At 47.3% G+C, this 18,583-nt stretch overlaps 1 long non-coding RNA gene across 2 annotated transcripts; it reads right to left on the bottom strand.

The window, feature by feature from the left end:
- Nucleotides 1–3,271: 3,271 nt before the first annotated feature.
- On the bottom strand, nt 3,272–18,121 carry LOC129625145 (uncharacterized). 2 transcript variants are annotated; one of them, XR_008701279.1, is made up of 3 exons: nt 17,896–18,121; nt 16,794–17,604; nt 3,272–3,837 (listed from the first exon to the last, which is right to left on the bottom strand). It is a non-coding gene; the product is annotated as an uncharacterized LOC129625145 (long non-coding RNA). The 2 variants fall into 2 exon arrangements; XR_008701280.1 differs by lacking the exon at nt 3,272–3,837 and having other exon boundaries at nt 16,510–17,380; nt 17,532–17,604.
- Between the last annotated feature and the right edge of the window lie 462 nt (nt 18,122–18,583).

Below are 18,583 nucleotides of genomic sequence, written 5' to 3' on the forward strand. Positions count from 1 at the left end.
ATCTGGGCTGCCCTTACAGGCTGCCAGACCTTGAGGAAGCCATGTAAACTCTTTGAGCCTTTGTTTCTTTCTCTGCGAAATGAAAAGTTCTACTTTGGACAGTTGTTATGATGATAAGAGAGAGGTATATGCTAATAACAACAATAACATCCATCATGCATTGAGTTTCTACTGTGTACTAGGTACTGTGCTAAATTATTTTCATAAATATTCGATCTTCACAGTGGCCCTAAGGGCAGGACCCATTTTCTGGGTGAGAAGAGTGAGGCTTAGAGATGCTAAACCGCACGCCCACATCTACCCACTTTGTAAGGAGCAAAGCTAGTTGCTGTCGTCGCCAAGTCATGTCCAACTCTCTAAGACCCCAGGACCGCAGCACACCAGGCCTCCCTGTCCTTTACCACCTCCCAGAGTTTGCCCAAGTTCATGTCCATTGAATTGGTGATGCCATACAACCATCTTATCCTCTGTCATCCCCTTCTCCTCCTGCCTTCAATCTTTCCCAGCATCAGGGTCTTACACAATGAGTCAGTTTTTCGCATCAGGTGGCCAAAGTATTGGAGCTTCAGCATCAAGTCCTTCCAATGAGAATTCAGGGTTGATTTCCTCTAGGATGCACTAGTTTGGTCTCCTTGCAGTCCCAAGGTCTCTCTAGAGTCTTGTCTAGCACCACAGTTTGAAAGCATCAGTTCTTTGGCACTCAGCCTTCTTGAGCCCAAATGCTAGGCTCTTACCACTGGTCCCCTCTGCTGTAGGTGATCCATAAAAAATGCTGTGTTACGTGTCATGGTTCTCATCCCAGGGGGAATAAGTGTATGAGTGGATGGACAGAAACCTGCCTTCACCACAAACATGAGCAACATGAGTAGCTGCTGGGGCAGGAGCAGCATTTCAGAGAGAGAGCAGCTGGTGCTTGTCGGAGGTACCCTGTCCCAGAGCTCAAGGGCAGTGCTCGGCTGGCGTCCTAACGCCACCCGCTGAGCCCAATGGCTGATGCAGTCACGCTGGGGCCATGCGCACTGCACCCTCTCTGTGGCTGTACCCCACGTGTCAAGCAGGGATTCACAAATTCATTCATGGAGTTTGCCAGGATTTATGTATTAAGGCCCCCTTCCCCAGTGCCTGGCACTGCTCTGTAGAGAAGTGCGTAAGATGGACATAAAAAGTTAATCACTTAGTCGTGTCTGACTCTTTGTGACCCCAAGGACTGTAGCCCACCAGGCTCGTTCATGGAATTCCCCAGGCAAGAATATGGAGTGAGTTGCCATTTCCTTCTCCACGGGATCTTCCCCACCCAGGCATCGAACCAAGGTCTCTGGCATTGCAGGCAGATGCTTTACCGACTGAGCTAGCAGGGAAGCCAAGATGGACATAAATTCTGCCCTCAAATAGCTCACCCCCTACGGTGGAAGGAAATCCAGAGAGTCAAACGTGTAACGGGATCACACAGGAAGAATCCAGGGTTTGTGTCCGCAGGAAGGGTGGAGGGGAAGTATCAGTGCAGGAAGACGCTCAGAATGACGTGGGGTCAGAGAAAGCCTGGCTGAGAAGGGGCATGAGCAAGGGTGGGCCGGGAGGGAGGCTAGGCGAGAAGGTTCCAGGCGTGGGAAACAGGGAGAGAAACCAACGGCGCAGAGTCGAGCCAGCCCACTTGGGAAAATTTCCCTGACTGTGCTCCTCAGAGCACCAAGCCCACAAAAGGCTCCTCAGGAAAAGCCCGTGGGGTCCGGCGGGCTTTGCGAATCCCTCATACCCCGTGTCTGGAGTTTGTGGTGCCGGTTAGCATAAAGACAGACAGACTGGCCGAGGTGCTAAGTGGAGCCTGGTTCAGCCCTCCACCAGCCTCTGCAACTGCACGACCATCTCTCCATGCAACATCTGTTGGCATTCCGCAGAGCTTTGCCTCCACGGGAGCCAACCTTGCTCTGTGGTTTAAGCTTAGGGCCCTTTCTCTACAATGCGCGGGTTTCTTAACTCGCAGTCCCACACGGGACTGTTCAGCCAACACTCACTGAGTGCCTCTTGCTAAGGGCCAGACACTGGGCCAGACCCAGCGCGACACGGAGCGGGGACAAGCTGCCGCCTCCTCTTCAAGAGTCACGCGGTCAACCCACGCGGGGGTGGCAGAGGAGAAAAAGCGGGCGGATGCTGAGGCTCCCCTGGGGAGTCAGCGACCCAGAGTTTCCAGCAGACCGCTTTGGGGACCGAACAGAACAGACATGTCCCAAAGCGCTGCTCATCTCTCTCGTGGCATTTTCTGGACCAACCCATAGTAGGAGCGCACACAGAGGACCCCTACCAAATCCGAGTGCTTTTAAAAGCAAGAAGCGGGTGGCCGCTTAGAAATCAGACGAAAGGAAAACCCGCCCAGGAGTTTGTGCCTCCTCAACACCTTCCCAAGAAGGGGACTGCAAGCTTCAGGACCAGCCCCGGCAGATCCAAACGCAAATGGACACCTACGTACAGCTCCCCAGCCCCAAGCAACCCCTGAGCTAGAATGAACTGGCTACCGCCGCCACGCACACACCATCCGCACCAACCGCATACACACGGCACACACCCACGGATCAGGCCTCCTCACTTACCACCTGCGTAGGATTTGTTTTCAAAGGCTAGGCTTTCCTCATTAAGTTCTAGTGTCTAAGAACAGGAGGCCCTGCTGGCAGAGGGCAAGGACAAACCGTCTTTACTGACTTGTAAAATATACTCATTGTTCAGTTCAGTATTCAGTCGCTCTGTTGTGTCCAACTCTTGGCCATCCCATGGACTGTAGCCTGCCAGGCTCCCCTTGTCCATGAGATTCCCCAGGCAAGAACACTGAAGTGGGTTGCCATTTCCTTCTCCAGATGATCTTCCCAATCTAGGGATTGAACCCAGGTCTCCTGCACTGGCAGACAGATTGTTTTGCCACTGAGCCACCTGGGAAGCCCATACTTATTTTAATCACCCCTGAACATACTCATGTTTAATTCAAAATATTGTCTCCTTCAGTTTACAGTCAGGACTGGAGGAGCAATGTAACACAGTGTTAAGAGCATAGAACACAAATAACGATGCCTACACTTACTAGCAGAAATTTAAGCCCCTGATTTGAGCCAGATGCTCTAAAGGGCATTACCTATTAACTCCTTGCCGCATTCTTAGCCCCATTTTACAGATGATAAAACAGAGTCTTAAAAAAGGTGCAGTGGTTTACCCAAGGGCACACAGAGGAAGACACACAGCCAGATTAGACACCTGCCTTGAGTGGCCTCCTTATGAGAGGTGTGTGGACCTTGGTGTGCTTGAGTTTCAGCCCCGGAGCTTTCCTGCAGGGGCGCCTTCAGGAAAACCTGCCAAAGCTTGCAGCCACCCTGAGAACTCCCACATGTCACCACCTCATTGCTCCGCTTCATCCACACTCCAATATTAAAAGGTCCATTGGTTCTTCCCCATTTGACCAGTTAGACAACTGATGCTTTGAGGCCATCTGAAACTGGTCCAAAAAACCAAGCTGCCAAGTAACCAAGTCACATCTTAAGCCAGTGATTCTCAGCCAGGGCGAGTTTGTGCGCCAGAGGATGTTTGCGTTACCTGGAGACCTGCTGGGCGGTCGCGACTGGGGCTGGTGGCACTGTGGGCATCTGGGAAGAGGCCGGGGTGCAGCTCCACCCCACACGATACGCAGGGCAGCCCCCATCCCACGGTGAACAGTGATCCAATCCAAGGGCAGGATGGGCAAGGCTGAGCCACCTCGGTTTAATCCAGGTTTATCCAGCACCAGAGTCGATAATTATCTTGCACCATTTTACTTCCCTTAGGGTTCATAAGAGCTGACTCATCTGATGCTGGGAAAGACTGAAGGCAAAAGGAGAAGGGGGCAGCAGAGGATGAGATGGTTAGAAAGCATCACCAACTCCACGGACATGAGTCTGAGCAAACCCCAGGAGATAGTGAAGGAGAAGGGAGCCTGGCATGCCGTAGTCCATGAGGTCACAAAGGGTTGCACGTGACTTAGCGACTGAACAACAACCCAAGGGTTCATAAACCTCAACGGTGTTGACATTTGGGGCCAACGTGTCTGATGGGGAGGCTGTCCTGGCGCAAGTGTATGGGATTTTCACAGCATTCCTGGCTTTTACCCCTTAGATACCAGGACGCACCCTCCCTGCGTCCTGACAACCAAAAATGTCTCCAGGGATCGCCAAGTGCCCCCAGCACCCAGCTCGTACTCCAGGACTCCCTCTCCTTCCCCTAGTGGGAGGCACATCACCCCCGGTTGAGAACCATCACTCTAACCAAAGGAAAATCAATTTAGCTATGAAATAAGAATTAAAAGCTCCCCTGGGAAATATTAAGAGAATGTTCTGGATAACCATTATTTAAATATGTAAAAAAATGTAGGTCAGGGTATGTGTGAAGATATATTAAATACCCGGGCATGTCTGTCAGAGAGGAATATCCCCTTTTATGATCTCCTGCCCAAGTATTGTTGGGGCAACAAATTAACCGACCTCTTTAATTCCCAGCTCTGCGTTACCCATCACATTGAGCTTCAGAGACTATCCGGCAGAATAGAAATACAGAGCAGAATTCCCTTTGTGTTGTTAACAGTGTTCTATTTTGGGAGCCCCGTTATTATTCCAAAATGAACTAGATCTTAACTTGCAGCAGTGTTACTAGGAGAGGAGCCGTGAGCGGCCCGCGGCTGACCCACAGTGGGCGGCTGCCAGCCCCTCTCCCTTCGAGAAGCGGCCTGTGCTCAGACCCCAGGCAGCAGACGGGGCCCGTGAACGCTGAACAAGCGCCTGGTCTGGTTCCAGGTGAATGAGGCCCTCGTTTCACTAAGAAAGCTTGTCCTTCTCCAGCAAGCTAAAAATGTACATCTGCACAACTGGAGCATCTTCACCAGTGACCATCTATTAAAAACGTCTGCACGACAAAACATCATTCCACAAGAAAGAAGGCAGTTCTGCTGTTTGCAGCAACATGGATGCACCTGAAGGACAGTCTGCTGAGTGAAGGGAGCCAGAGGAGAAAGACAAATTCTGCATGATCTCACTTCTGTGTGGAATCTAAAAACCAAAAAAAAAGCCAAACAGAGAGTAGAGGGTGGTTCTCAGGGGCTGAGGGAGTGGGAAGCGAGGAGATGCTGGTCACAGCGGACCAGCGCTTAGTGGTTGCGGGACCACGTTCTGGGAGGCAGTACACAGCGCTGTGGTCTAGCGGCGATAGCACCGTAGGGCACACTTGCAATTTGCTGGAAGGACAGATCGTAAGCGTTCTTGCTACACACACACAGATACACACACACGACTGTGTGAGGGTGTGTTAATTAACCTGACGGTGGTGATCATTGCACAGTGAATACACACGTGAAATCACCACGCTGCACATTTAAAATATATGCAGGGTTTTAAGTAGTTTTTATTTGGCTTCCCGCGTCTTCGTCGTGGCATGCCACATTTTTAATTTTGGCATGCGGGGTCTTCAGTTGCAGCATGTGGGCTCTAGTTCCCTGACCGGGGATCGAACCCCAGGCATTGGGAGTGCAGAGTCTTAGCTGCTGGACCACCAGGGATGTCCCACATGTTGCAACGAAAACCTGGTACAGCCAAATAAATAAGTATAAATATTATACACAGTTTTTTGTCAATAAAAAAGAATTTCCATGGCTTGGGAATTGAGGCACAGCTAAGATCTCACAACCTTCCCATGATGATATAAATCAGGGGTCAGCAAATGTTTTTGATAATGAGCCAGACAGTAAATATTTTCAATTCTGCGGGTCATACAACCTCTGTTGCAGCTGTTCAATTCTGCAGCATGTTAATATGGCCATAGACAGGATGTAAATGATGAGCTGTGTTCTGCTAACACCTTATTTATGGAATCTGAAATTTGAATTTCATGTAATTCTTAAATCAAGAAATATTCTTTTCATTCATCCTCAACCATTTAAAAATGGAAAGAAAAGAAAAAAAAACCACTCTTTGCTCCTGAGCCGCAGGTGAACAGGCAGCAGTGGGGTTTGGCCGGTCCGCCTCTCACATGGAACACGACAAAATTTCATAAATTCCCACTTTTCCGTCTTTAAGATGAAGGAGACCATCCTGGACATTTAGGGCTTGGTTCGGTGGCACTACAGGAAAGAGTCTTGCTAACACTGGAGTTTCTGGAGGATTCCGTCTTTAGAGGATTGAATAAACATTCCAGGACAAACTTGGCGTAACTTAGTGCTGGCTTTTTTCTTTTCCTGCTGTGATTCCCTAAAACAGGAATTTATAATAGAAAGTAGGGCTTCCCAGGTGGCTCAGTGGTCGTGAATCCACCTTCCAATGCAGGAGACCTGGGTTAGGGCCCTGGGTCAGGAAGATCCCCTGAAGGAGGAAACGGCAACCACTCCAGTATTCCTGCCTGGAGAGTCCCACGGACAGAGGAGCCTGGCGGGCTGCAGTCCACAGGGTCACAGAGAGTCGGACACAACTGAGCAACTGAGCACACACACAGTAGAAAGTAACCAGTGAACTGGATATTTTAAGGACCTCCTGGTTAAAAAATAAAATAGACAAGAAGAAAGAAAAAACCCTTGGTTTCTAAGCTGTATAAAATACAAAGCTCTCAGTTCCCATGTGAAAGGAGGGTCACAAAAAATGTGCCCCCAACCCCTGTCTCTCTAAGCACAATCATCGGAATCAGGAGGAGAGAGGCTTATTTGATAACTTCTTGGAGGTTATAAATTCTTTATCAACTCCAGATTAAGTTTCTAAAAGGGATTTTTTTTCTACTTCTTTTTTTTAAGTTACCGTGATCACAATTTTCAGATTTTCAGCTACGTATAAAACTTTTTTCTCCCTCCTTCTCGCACAGAGAAGGTCAGTCACTTTTTAGATATAAGAGAATTTGAGAAGAGATTAATGACAAAGACAAATGATGATTTTTATTTTAGCGGAAGTTTCGGTGCGTTTTCTGCCCGGCCCGGGGACTGATAATAAAGTGCACTTGACATATAACTGCGGAAGTTCTTCGCTTTCAAGTTCCACGATGGATCAAAAGAGCCAATTCTCTCTTTAAAAAGAAATGTCCTGGAAGGAAAAATAAAAGGAAGGTTGGGGGGAACCTCATCCACCTCTTTTGTCTTTTCCTCTTTTCTTTGTGGCCCAGAGACAGAGCCTTGAGTGACTTCTTCAGAAAAGAGATCAGTGAAATTGTCAGTTGATTCCTTCTCCTTGATTAGCATTTATAAGAGCCCTGTGATACAGTATTTGCATTCCTATTTAGCCGTGATTTTTGTGGGGCACCAATGATTAAACTTGTCACGGGGCTTGATTGACGGGGTCAGATCTTCACTTTCTACTCTTTTGAAATTAAAAACAAATGTGTCAGCTGCCTTCATGGGCCGGAGCGCCGTGAAGCTCGCCTGCCTTGTCATTGCAGATAGGTCAGGAATGTTTTAATTTTAGGGATGGATTCTGCTTGTCAAGTAGAGTGTGATGGCGTGTGGTTCTGGAGATGAGATGTGAAGGGTGTAAAACAAAGAAGGGGAAGAACAAAGACAAAGACACTCACATTATTAGACAGATTTAATTAGTCTGAATGGATATTATGCTAGATGAAGCAGTGAGCTGTGAAATTAACCCTTGATTACAGACTGGCGGATCATCCTCGGGAAGAGAATCAAACCTTTGTGAAGAGATGCGAGGTGCGTCGCAGCCCCTCCTGCCCTCCTGGGTTGCCTGCCAGAGCCGCACCCCTCCCCGTCTACTGAAACACCAGGGGAAGCTGGTCTGGAGCGTGTGCAAGCGGTGTGCGTAGAGGAGTCCCCTTCCACTTCGGAGAACGTGACAAGCCAACGGCAGTTGGGTGGAAAGCTAAGGGGCTCCCGATGATGCAGGCTTCCGAATCCAAAACTGAGACGACGAACAGCCGAGTTTGAAGGAGGGTTGTTTATTTTGCGCGTCTGCATTGAACAGCTCTGGCAGTCACCCTAGAAGGTCACCTCCCAGCAATGCCCCTGATACAACCTTCCCCTGCCTGTCCCTAACACAGCCACGGTCTTCTCCAGGGAATCCCAGCTACTGTGTGACTCCCAAGAATTCCACACGTATTAACGGAGAGATGGAAGGCCTAGACACCTGACTCAGCACAGACGCCCAATTAAGCAAAAGTTGCTTATCCCGAGGACCTCAACAAGGAGGGGATGGCTGTGATAGACAGTGCACGTACAAAGGTCCACAGGTCTGAGACGCTGCGGCCGTCCAGAAACCCTTTCGTTCATACAAGTCATCAAAGCCATACAAGCCTTTGTACCGGCCTTGTATAAGCTGAGCCAATTAATGTCTACTTTCAAGTGACTCCGTCTCCATCATTCCCAGCACCAGTCTCAGGAACGGGAAGCCTCCCAGCGCATCACACAGAGAAGGAGGGTCTGTCAGGCTGGCCCAGGGTCAAGTGGAAAGTCAGCAAACTGGGAGGAAGTAGAGTTGTAAAATTTGCTTTAGGGTCCTTCCCCAAAGCCAGTCTTCTCATCGGTTAATGCGGGGTACGGCTCCTCCCCTAAGGATCTCTCCCAGTCACGCTGAGAGTGAAGTCTGAGTTGTGCACGTAAAGCGCCAGAAAGGCATCCTGGGTCACGACTATGGTCAGTGTCAAAACACAGGGCTCTAATTCTCAGTCACTTTTCTGGCTCTCTGTCCTGTCTTCCTCAGCACAGCTTCGCACCTTCAGGTTTAAATGGCTCCCATTTAGAAAAGTCCTGGTTGAGGAACTCCCTGGGCAGTTTTCAGCCGTGGTCTTCAGACTCTGGATGAGCTGCAAGTGACTGCGCATCATCCATTCCCCATTGAGGTTGAAGGCTGAGGGCGGCCAATGAACTCACTGGCATTACACTGGGATTTTCTTTTTTATAATTTTTACTTTAGCTGCGTTTGGTCTCTATTGCTGTGTGCAGGCTTCTCGCTGCGGTGGCTTCTCCTGTTGCAGAGCACGACCTCTAGAACTTGCAGCCTTCGGTATCTGTGGTGCTCGGGCTTAGTTGCTCCACAGCCTCTGGAATCTTCCCAGACCAAGGGTAAAGCTATGGTTTTTCCAGTGGTCACGTACAGATGTGAGACTTGGACCATAAAGAAGGCTGAGCACCAGAGAATTGATGCTTTCAAACTGTGGTGCTGGAGAAGACTCTTGAGAGCCCCTTGGACAGCAAGGAGATCCAACCAGTCCATTCTCAAGGAAATCAACCCTGAAGACTGATGCCGAACTGGAAGCTCCAATCCTTTGGCCACCTGATGTGAAGAGCTGCCTCATTGGGAAAGACTCTGATGCTGGGAAAGATTGAGGACAAGAGGGGAAGGGGGTGACAGAGGATGAGATGGTCGGATGGCATCACCAACTCAGTCGACATGAGTCTGAGAAAACTCTGGGAGATGGTGAAGGACAGGGAAGCCTGGCATGCTGCTGCCCATGGGGTTTCAAAGAGTCAGACACAACTGAGCAGCTAAACAACAAAAATGTATCTCTAATCCCATAGACACTGTCACTCGGGATAAAAGCTAAGAAAGAAAAAAGTGAGCCAAATTAAAGAAAACTATTAGGTTAAAACAAATAGTAGAGAGAATACAGGTGATCATGATGTTGCAAAAAAAAAAAAAAGTTTAGGAAATGCTAGTTTGGCATCAAATTCACATTTCACAAATGAGGGTAACTGGCACCCAGAACATGGACTAGGTTGGAGCAAAATCACCCAGGTTTTTGTCCCTGTGTTAATCTCATGAAAATACTACAGGAAAGCACAGCACACGGCAATAATAATGATCCGTAATCTGCCGTGTGACAGCTTTATACATGTCGTAACTCATTTAATATTTATGCCAATGCTGTGACGTAGGAATTATCATTCCCATTTACAGAAAAAGATAAGAAAACTTGTTAAACAAATCTATGTTGGGGAAAGGAAGATGAAGTAACTTAGTGGAGCTGTGGATAGAGTATGCAACTTATCACTTATGCTTTGAAGCCATGGTGGTTGTGGTTTAGTTGCTAAGTTGTGTCTGACTCTTGTGACCCCATGGACTGTAGCCCCCCCGGCTCATCTGTCCATGGGATTCCCCAAGAGAGAACACAGGAGTGGGTTGCCACTTCCTTCTCCAGGGGTTCTTCCAGACCCAGGACTTGAACCCACGTCTCCTGCATTGCAGGCAGATTCTTTACGGACTGAGCTAAGAGGGAAGCCCCCTTTCATGCCATAACTTAAAATATTTTTCTTGGAAATTCCCTGGTGGTCCAGTGGTGAGGACTCTGCTTTCACTGCCAAGGACCCGGGTTCAATCCCTGGATGGGGAACTAAGATCCTGCAAGCTGGGCAATTCAGCCAAAAAAAATAATACAATAAAATAATTCTCTTAACGCCCACTATGTTCCAAGTTGTTGTTCAGTCACTCAGTCATGTCCAACTCTTTGCAACCCTAGGGATTACAGCAAGCCAGGCTTCCCTGTCCTTCACTATCTCCCAGAGTTTGCTCAAACTCTTGTCCACTGAGTCGATGATATCATCCAATCATCTTATCCTGAGATGCCCCCTTCTGCTTTCAGTCTTTCCCAGCATCAGGGTATTTTCCAATGAGGTGACTCTTTGCATCAGGTGGCCAAAGTATTGGAGCTTCAGCATCAGTCCTTCCAATGAATATTCAGGGCTGATTTCCTTTAGGATTTACTGGTTTGATCTCCTTGCAGTCCAAGGGACTCTCAAGAGTGTTCCAACTGACATGCCACATCTGAGCCAGCATCACCACTTAACTCATATCACTATTATTATTCATCATTATTGCCATGGGTTTGTGTGCAGACCTCGGTTCGATTCCTGATCAGGAAGATCCACTGGAGAAGGGATAGGCTATCCTCTCCAGTATCCTTGGGTTTTCCTTATGGCTCAGCTAGTAAAGAATCTGCCTGCAATACGGGAGACCTGAATTTGATCCCTGGGTTGGAAAGATCCCCTGGAAAAGGGAACGGCTACCCACTCCAGTAGTCTGGCCTGAAAAATTCCATGGACAGTCCATGGGGTCACAAAGAGTAAGACATGACTGAATGACTTTCACTTCACTCACTGCATTAGCAGAGGCAGGCTGTAGCTGCTATTTCTGAATATTATTCACACCAAACTAGAGAATTCGTTTTTTCAATTGGGCTTCCAGAGGTTTTTCACTGTCAAAGAAAAGCAGGAAAGTTATAAGTTAGAAATGCTTTAGGCGGCAAATAAAACACAACTTTATGTAGAGTGATTTACGTAACTCGAGGCTTTCTCTTCTCACTGTCATGGCACCCAGAAGCAGGTGCCTATGGTGTTGTGCCCACGGGCAATGGTGTTAGAAGGTGTCTCTGTGAGTCGCTCAGTTGTTGTCTCACAGCTGCAGGATGGCTGCTGGCATGAGACAGGACGTCTACATTCAAGGTGGGGCAAGGAGTGGAATGACTGTACCGATCACCCAGGTACCCTCTTCTCTGGGGTGGCAAGTCTTTCCCAGAGACCCAGCAGAAGTCCGCTTGAGCTTCCTCAGCCAGAGCTTGGTATCTTTATGTCCCTCATGGAAGCACAATGCTGCTGCATGAGTGTTAGCTGGGCACGTGGCCACAGAGAAGAAAGCCGGAATCTTATCAGCAGGAAGAAGAGGGAAATGGACACTGAGGAGATGACCAACAGCATCTGTCCTGAGGACCATCCTGGGGGCAAAGGTGCTCTGCCTCTCCTCTTCTCCTTTCCTCCCCTTCTTAAGCAGCAATGGGCTGGAGATCTTTTTTCCATTCTGAATTAATGTTAATTAATCACCAAAGGTGGACTAAGGAAATACTGTTGACCAAAGATGTCCTGAGTTCAGTGGAATATATAAACAATATTATAGGGACTTCCTTGGGGGTTCACTAGCTAAGACTCCATGCTTCCAATACAGGGGGCCTCAGTTCGATCCCTGGTCAGGGAACTAGCTCCCACATGCCTCAGCTAAGAGCTCACGTGCCGCAACTAAAGATTCTGAGGGCCACAGCTAAGACCCAGTGTGGCCAAAGGAACATAAACAAGCAGCATCATTTCTGTCATCAGCGCCACCGCAGTGACCAGCCCAGCACTGACCTGAACACGGACTATTTCACATACACCATCTCATGCAATGTTCACAGTGACGTAAGTGTTATCTTTCACATTTAGCCAAAGAGGAAATCAAATTTCAAGAGGCGAAATGGCTCACTGAAGCTCGCTGAGTTGAGAAGCGGCAGGTCTGGGTTTGAAGCCAAGCCTGAGGAGCCCAAGGCCCACCACCTTCCCCTTCAAAGTGCTATCAATACAACAGGGGAGTCAAGTTTAACTCACTCTCGTAGGAGGTGGTTTACCAGCATTGCAGGACAAAACAGAGTGAATGCTAAGACACACGGTGCTGGAAATAGGTTTTGGAAGAATAACAAGGAAGATGGGTTTCATGAGGCCCAGACGTAGTCAAGAGAGACACTTGAGTTGTCCCTTAAGAGCTATGGGACTTGGTTTCCATAAATAGTGGTTATTAAGATCAATGCTGGGCTCCCAGCTACAACAAAAGCAGAGACACAAACAGAACTCGGGAAATGTGGACCTCCGCAAAGCAAGCAGAGACCGTTACACCCAGTGAGACCTATTTGGAGGTTGCAGGCATTTTGGAGGTTTCTCAGTGATCGCTGCCAGGCCTGGGACCACCTGCCCTGCACCACGGGCTTCAGCTGCTGGCCGTGCTTTGGCCGAGCTGAGAGCAGGCAGGCCCACAGACGCAGGGCCGAGGGCATGCCAGGGGCCCTCTCTGCTTCTGAGGCGTGTTTGTGCAGAGATGTCTTCCGAAACTAAACCCAACAGCCCTCCAAGCTGACAAGGGAGGCCGTGTTCTTTCTTGTCACACAGTGTTTCTGAATGCCCATGGATGTAAAAGAAAGGAAACAGAACCCAGAAAGTCCAGGATATGTGATATTCCCAAACCACACAACAGACAGGAAGCTTTCCGAATGAGAAATCCACTCCTTTCTTAAGGGATTTCCTTGCTGGTTTGGAGACTATACTGGCGCTTTAAAAACTCTGATAAGGAACAATTTTAATTCAGTGCAGCTCAGTTTGACCAACTATTTCTGAGTACGTCCTTTGTGCCAGGCTCTGTGTGAGATTCTCTCGCAAGATACTGGTAGATGCAAAGATAAGTAAGGCCAAGAGGGACCCTTATGACAGAGAAAGCGGTGAGGATCTCGTTGAAGGATCTTGCTGAAGGAAATGGTGCGGAGCATGCTATGACAGCCCTTTCCCCCGCCATCTTCCTCCGTTCCAGAGTGACAGAAAAATGATATATATGGTGACTTCCCTTGTGGTCCAATGGGTAAGAATCCACTTCACAATGCAGGGGAAGCAGGTTCAATCCCCGGTCCGGGAAGATCCCACACGCCTCGGAGCAACTAAGCCTGTGTGCCACAAGTACCGAGTCTGCTCCCTGTAAAGCCCGTGCCCCGAAACACGAGAAGCCACCGCAAGGAGAAGCCCACTCGCCACAGCCAGAGCGCAGACGTGGCTTGCCGCAACCAGAGAAAGCTCACACGCAGACCCAGTGCAGCCAAAAAATGTATAATTAATTTTTTAAAATGATGCATATGGAAAAACAAAACAAGGAAAGGCACTGTATCAAGGTAGCAAAGAGCATTTATTTGAGAATCATATTTTTCTAAGATCTGAGCCCTGTGTGTTCACATGTTTGGATGAGTCACTGTACCTCTCAGGGGCTTCCCAGGCCGCTCAGTTGGTAAAGAATCCTTCTGCAATGCAGAAGGCGCCAGTTCGATTCCTGGGTTGGGAAGATCCGCTAGAGAAGGGATAGGGTACCCACTCCAGTAACGTGGGCTTCCCTTGTGGCTCATATGGTAAAGAATACGTCTGCAATGCAGGAGACCTGGGTTCAATCCCTGAGTTGGGAAGATGCCCTGGAGCAGGGAACAGCTACCCACTCCAGTATTCTGCTCTGTACAGTCCACAGGGCGCAAAGAGTCAGACGCGACTGAGCGACTTTCACTTTCACCTCTCAGAGACTCAGTTTTCTCATCTGTACAATGGGTGTGGTAAAACTCCCTCCCTCACAGGGCTGCTGTGAAAATCTATCAAGATCAAGAAAAGCACTTAGCAGACTACCTGGCACATACTGAACTCTCTGATAATTTTTGTTTTCAGTCATAACAATTGCTGATAATGTGTTGTTATTTTCATTAAACTTAGTGCCATATCTGGAATTTAGTAACCACTCGATTATGGTTTGCTGGTTCTTATTGTTGCAGTTGCTGCTGAAGTATTTAACACTGGTGTCTGGCAAAACAGAACCACTCAATGGGCACAGATAGGATCCTTCTAGAGCCCTGATGAGTAAGCGTGGCACTCTCCCTGTGGGAGAATCTCTGGGAGACTGAGCCTATGGAATCCTTACCCATGACTAACTGTGGGAGGTAATATCCTTTTTCTCCTTCACCTCTATGAAAGCACCCTAGTACCCTCAATCCTTCCAAGTCATCATAAAGGTAAAATTCACCAAACTGAAGCCAGAAGCTTCCAGACCTCCCTGGCTAGGACGCACACTTCTCAGAGATGTCTCTGTGCTTCTCTGCTTGACACCAAGTATGCCTCCACTAGATAAAAGATGCAAAGGGTCTGGCCCCATATTTCAGTTGGGTTTCCCTTCCTTCAGGTAGCGTGTCCCAGAAACTCTGCAAGCCTCCTGCAAGCCTTATACTTTCCTTGGATTCCACCTTCTTGCTTCCTTTCTCTTCCTTGTCTCCTATGGTAGAACGTCTTCCTTTATCTCAAAGGGTTACTGAAATACCACCTCCTCCTCCACAAAGTCTCCCTGGACCCTCTTTTTTTGCCCAAGTTAGAAAAGAAATCGTCCCTGCCTCTGGGTATCCTCAGAATGTTCTCTGAGCTGTGTCAAACCATATCTTGGTTTTTAACCATGTATATGTTAGTCATGACTATGGATTGCCCGTGACAGAAAATCCACTCAAACCAGTTTAAGTCCAGAGGGAATTTATCAGCTCCTCTGAAGGTCAATGGTGTAACTAGATTCAGACGAAGCTGAAACCAACCTTTAAACGTTTAAACGGCTTCACTGGAAATTTGGCCTTAACCTCTTAAATCTCACTGGCTCTTCAGCAGCGTGGTTCTCTGACACTATTTCCACCACGTCGTGGCTCGGAAGCTCCAGCTGAGCCCCTGGGAAGTAAAAGGTTCCAGCAAACGTCTTTCATTGGACTGAACTGGGTCAGGTGTCCATGCCTGGACCAATCACTGTGGCCAGGAGAGCAGCACACAGGGATTGGCCAGATTGGAGTCACGTGCCGGGCTGGTAGCTGGGAAGCAGGGTCAGCCCCACCCAAGCCATCGGCCTTAGTATGAGAGGTGGTTCTCTAAAGGAAGATCAGGGTTGGTACCCAGAGGAAGCAGCAAGTATGTATGTGGCAGGTATAAAAGCTTTGCGGGTACATCTATTGGTATCTCATGGGGCCTAGGCTTTTTTCCTCATAAAGTAGATGCTCAATAAAATTACAGAATGAATAAAAAAAAAAAAAAAAAGAAGGGATGAAACGAAAGTACTTGCCCATTGGATTTGCATGCTTCCTCTTGGCTCAGTTATATTGGCCAAGCAGAGGTCACACAGCCATCTGAGTATTTCTCCAACAATCTCTCTTAGGGGAAATCTTAGTAAAGCAGACATCACAGACCTTCCATCTGGAGTCAGAAATGCTACAGAAGCTCCTAACCCTTAACAATCCAAAGTGCCTCACACCCTATTTTTTAAAATGTCGTTAACCAAATATGTGAGGATTCACCATGACCTAGTCCTTGACTCCTCTATTTGAATCTTTTCTTTCTAGCCATTTCTGGTCATGAAAAAAGGGCAGGATTTCTGGCATCCTTCCTGCTTCTTTGTTATTAAAAGCAGGATCAGTTAATAAATAATTATGATGCTCAGTTTCTAGGGAACAAGGAGATAAGGGCAGGAACACTTGAGTCTCACAAATTACATGCTATAGGATAGATTTTCACCCAGAGTGGAGAACAGCCTAGCGTTCTTTTTCGTTCCTGTGGCATAAATTGTTCTAATTATATGTGCAAGATCCCCTATCCCCAAAGATATGAGTTGGAGGCACTGTGGCGGTTCTTTTAATTCCAAGCAGCATTTGCAGTTACGTGTTCCCAGCCCCCCTTGTTTTCAAACTGAATTGTTTCAGTGGTAGCTTGGTGTGTCAGCTTGTAAGTCTATAAAACAGTTTTATACCAGCTGGAGATTCAACATGCTACATGAATACATAACAGTGCCTAACCAAGAAGGTTTGTAATTCAGTAATTAGCTGTAATTAATGAACACAAAGTGAAGACTCATTTACAGTTTAAATTATCACATTAGCTCCTGTCACCCTCTATGTACACAAAACAGCAGGAATTCAATTATTTTTATTCTTCAAAGCTAATTTAAAATTTAAGGGATGCCATTACATGAAATAATAGGTAGGAAATGTAATCGGAATCACTGGGAACAGTTGGCCGTCCTTAGAATAAAAAAAAATGCGATCGCTGACGATTTGGAAATGTTTTTTCATCTGTGAACAGATGAAGGATTGAAATCTCTGCTCTTTTCAGTGTATTTAATTTAAAAGAGGAAGCGAGTTTGGTGGTGGCTGAATCTTTGTGCAGAGAGAATCACTGTACGTAATTGTAAAAGCAGTTGATAACTGATAATGCTGTTGATAGTAACAAGATGACAGCCTGGAAGACTCACGTTCCATTATCCTTAACCGGGGCTGAGCCTACTGCAACTGCACGGGGTTCCTGGAATTGTCACCCATTTTTGATGCATGATTTCAGCTCGGGAGGCCTTACGTCACTGTCACATTGCTGCAGCCCTCAATTCCTTGTACGTATATATGATGAATATTCTTTCATCCACTCATCCAACACTGACCCAGCACTTCCTCTCCCTCAAGACCACATCCTTGATCTCAGGGAGGCAGCATTCCATGGGAAGAGACAGACAATGGTTCTCAAGTTTGTCCACAGAATCATGGGAGAAGCTTTAAAAATACCTGTCTTATCAGTGTCTGGGTCCAAGTCCCAGTGAACCAAACACAATTTTCTGGGAATCAGGTATGGGCATCAGGATTTTTTTAACAGATTTCCAGGTGATTCTAATCTGCATCAGAGTTGAGAACTACTGTGATTGACTAATAAATGCAACTAGTAAATTAGCATTCCTTGGTGATGCGTGCTGTGATGAAAATGAAGCAAGGGAATGTAGAAGGTGACTGAGGGCTGCTCTGGAGTGAATATTCAGGGAAAACATCTCTGGGTAGCTCCTTGGGAGGAGACCTGAATGATTAAAAAAAAAAAAAAAAAAGAGCCAGTCCTGAGAAGATCTGGGAAGATCTATTGTTAGAACTCAGGCATCAGCCAAGCTACACTAACCCCTCTTCGTTCCTTTCCTTCTCCTACTTCTCCTTCTTCTCTTTTATTTACTTACCATTTATTTATTGGCATTTTAACCCTTTAAAAATGTGAAAGCTTCCTTAGTTCAAGCCTCATCCAAAAGTAAGCTGCAAAGCAAATTTGGCTCACTCAAACAACGTTCCAGAAAACAAACAAAAAACCCCCACACATGCAAAGGCCCTGAGGCGGATTTGAGTTGAATGCATTAGACCAACAGAAAGAAGGCTTGAGGAGGTGGGGCTTAATAGGTTGTAGAAGAGAAGGCTAGAATTTTTAAATGTGGGTGGACATTTAGATGTTATTTTATGTATGATGAAAAGGCATTGATGTATTTCAAGCAGAGGTATGAATGAATGTGTGTATGTGTATAAAAGAGACACTTGTGTTCCCACACTCACCACAGTGTATCTCCCGGCAGCTTCCACTTATCTCCTCTCATGGCAGTTCCAGGAAGGGGAGGAAAAACAAACCCGAGTGAAACGAGAGCAGTGTCTGTTGCTTTCGACTCCGGTACCGCGCATTCCCCTCCTCTTCCTATGATCATTTGTCTTTTCTTTTAAATAGGCCACTCGGAGCACACTGTCTAATTTTTCATAGGTGATCGACTGCTGAGTGGGGGTTTAGGTAGACAGAGGGAAGGCGCTGATAAGCCGGAGCACAGATTCTATTAGGGAAATGCGGAGGTAATTAATGAATCCTGCCAGTAATTGGGAAGGTGTGAGTCCCCGTAATATCGTAATGATAGTCATCCGTCTGGGCACCCCCGTCACTCCGAGCCATCTCTCATCACTCTCTGATCTCAGACTCTTAGCCATGCAAATCTCCCTGACAGGCCGCTGTGTCTCTGTCTCCCTAATTGGCCGGTATAAAGTTGTTTATGAATATTGTCGGCATTTAGGCCTCAGTTGGAGCTTGTTCAAAAATCGTTAGCAAAGTTGCCTTAACAGCATTGTCAAGAATGTATTCCCCTGTTTCGATATCTGTTTTTAAGCCGGCAGAGGTTCGGGATGAAATTAAGTGATGCATTGTGTGGACTGGAGCTCCGTGTGTATCATGGTTATTAAACCGTTTTTGAAGTAAAAACCA

The sequence above is a fragment of the Bubalus kerabau genome, chromosome 13, assembly GCF_029407905.1.
Source record: "Bubalus kerabau isolate K-KA32 ecotype Philippines breed swamp buffalo chromosome 13, PCC_UOA_SB_1v2, whole genome shotgun sequence".
In the NCBI taxonomy this organism is placed as follows: Eukaryota; Metazoa; Chordata; class Mammalia; order Artiodactyla; family Bovidae; genus Bubalus; species Bubalus kerabau.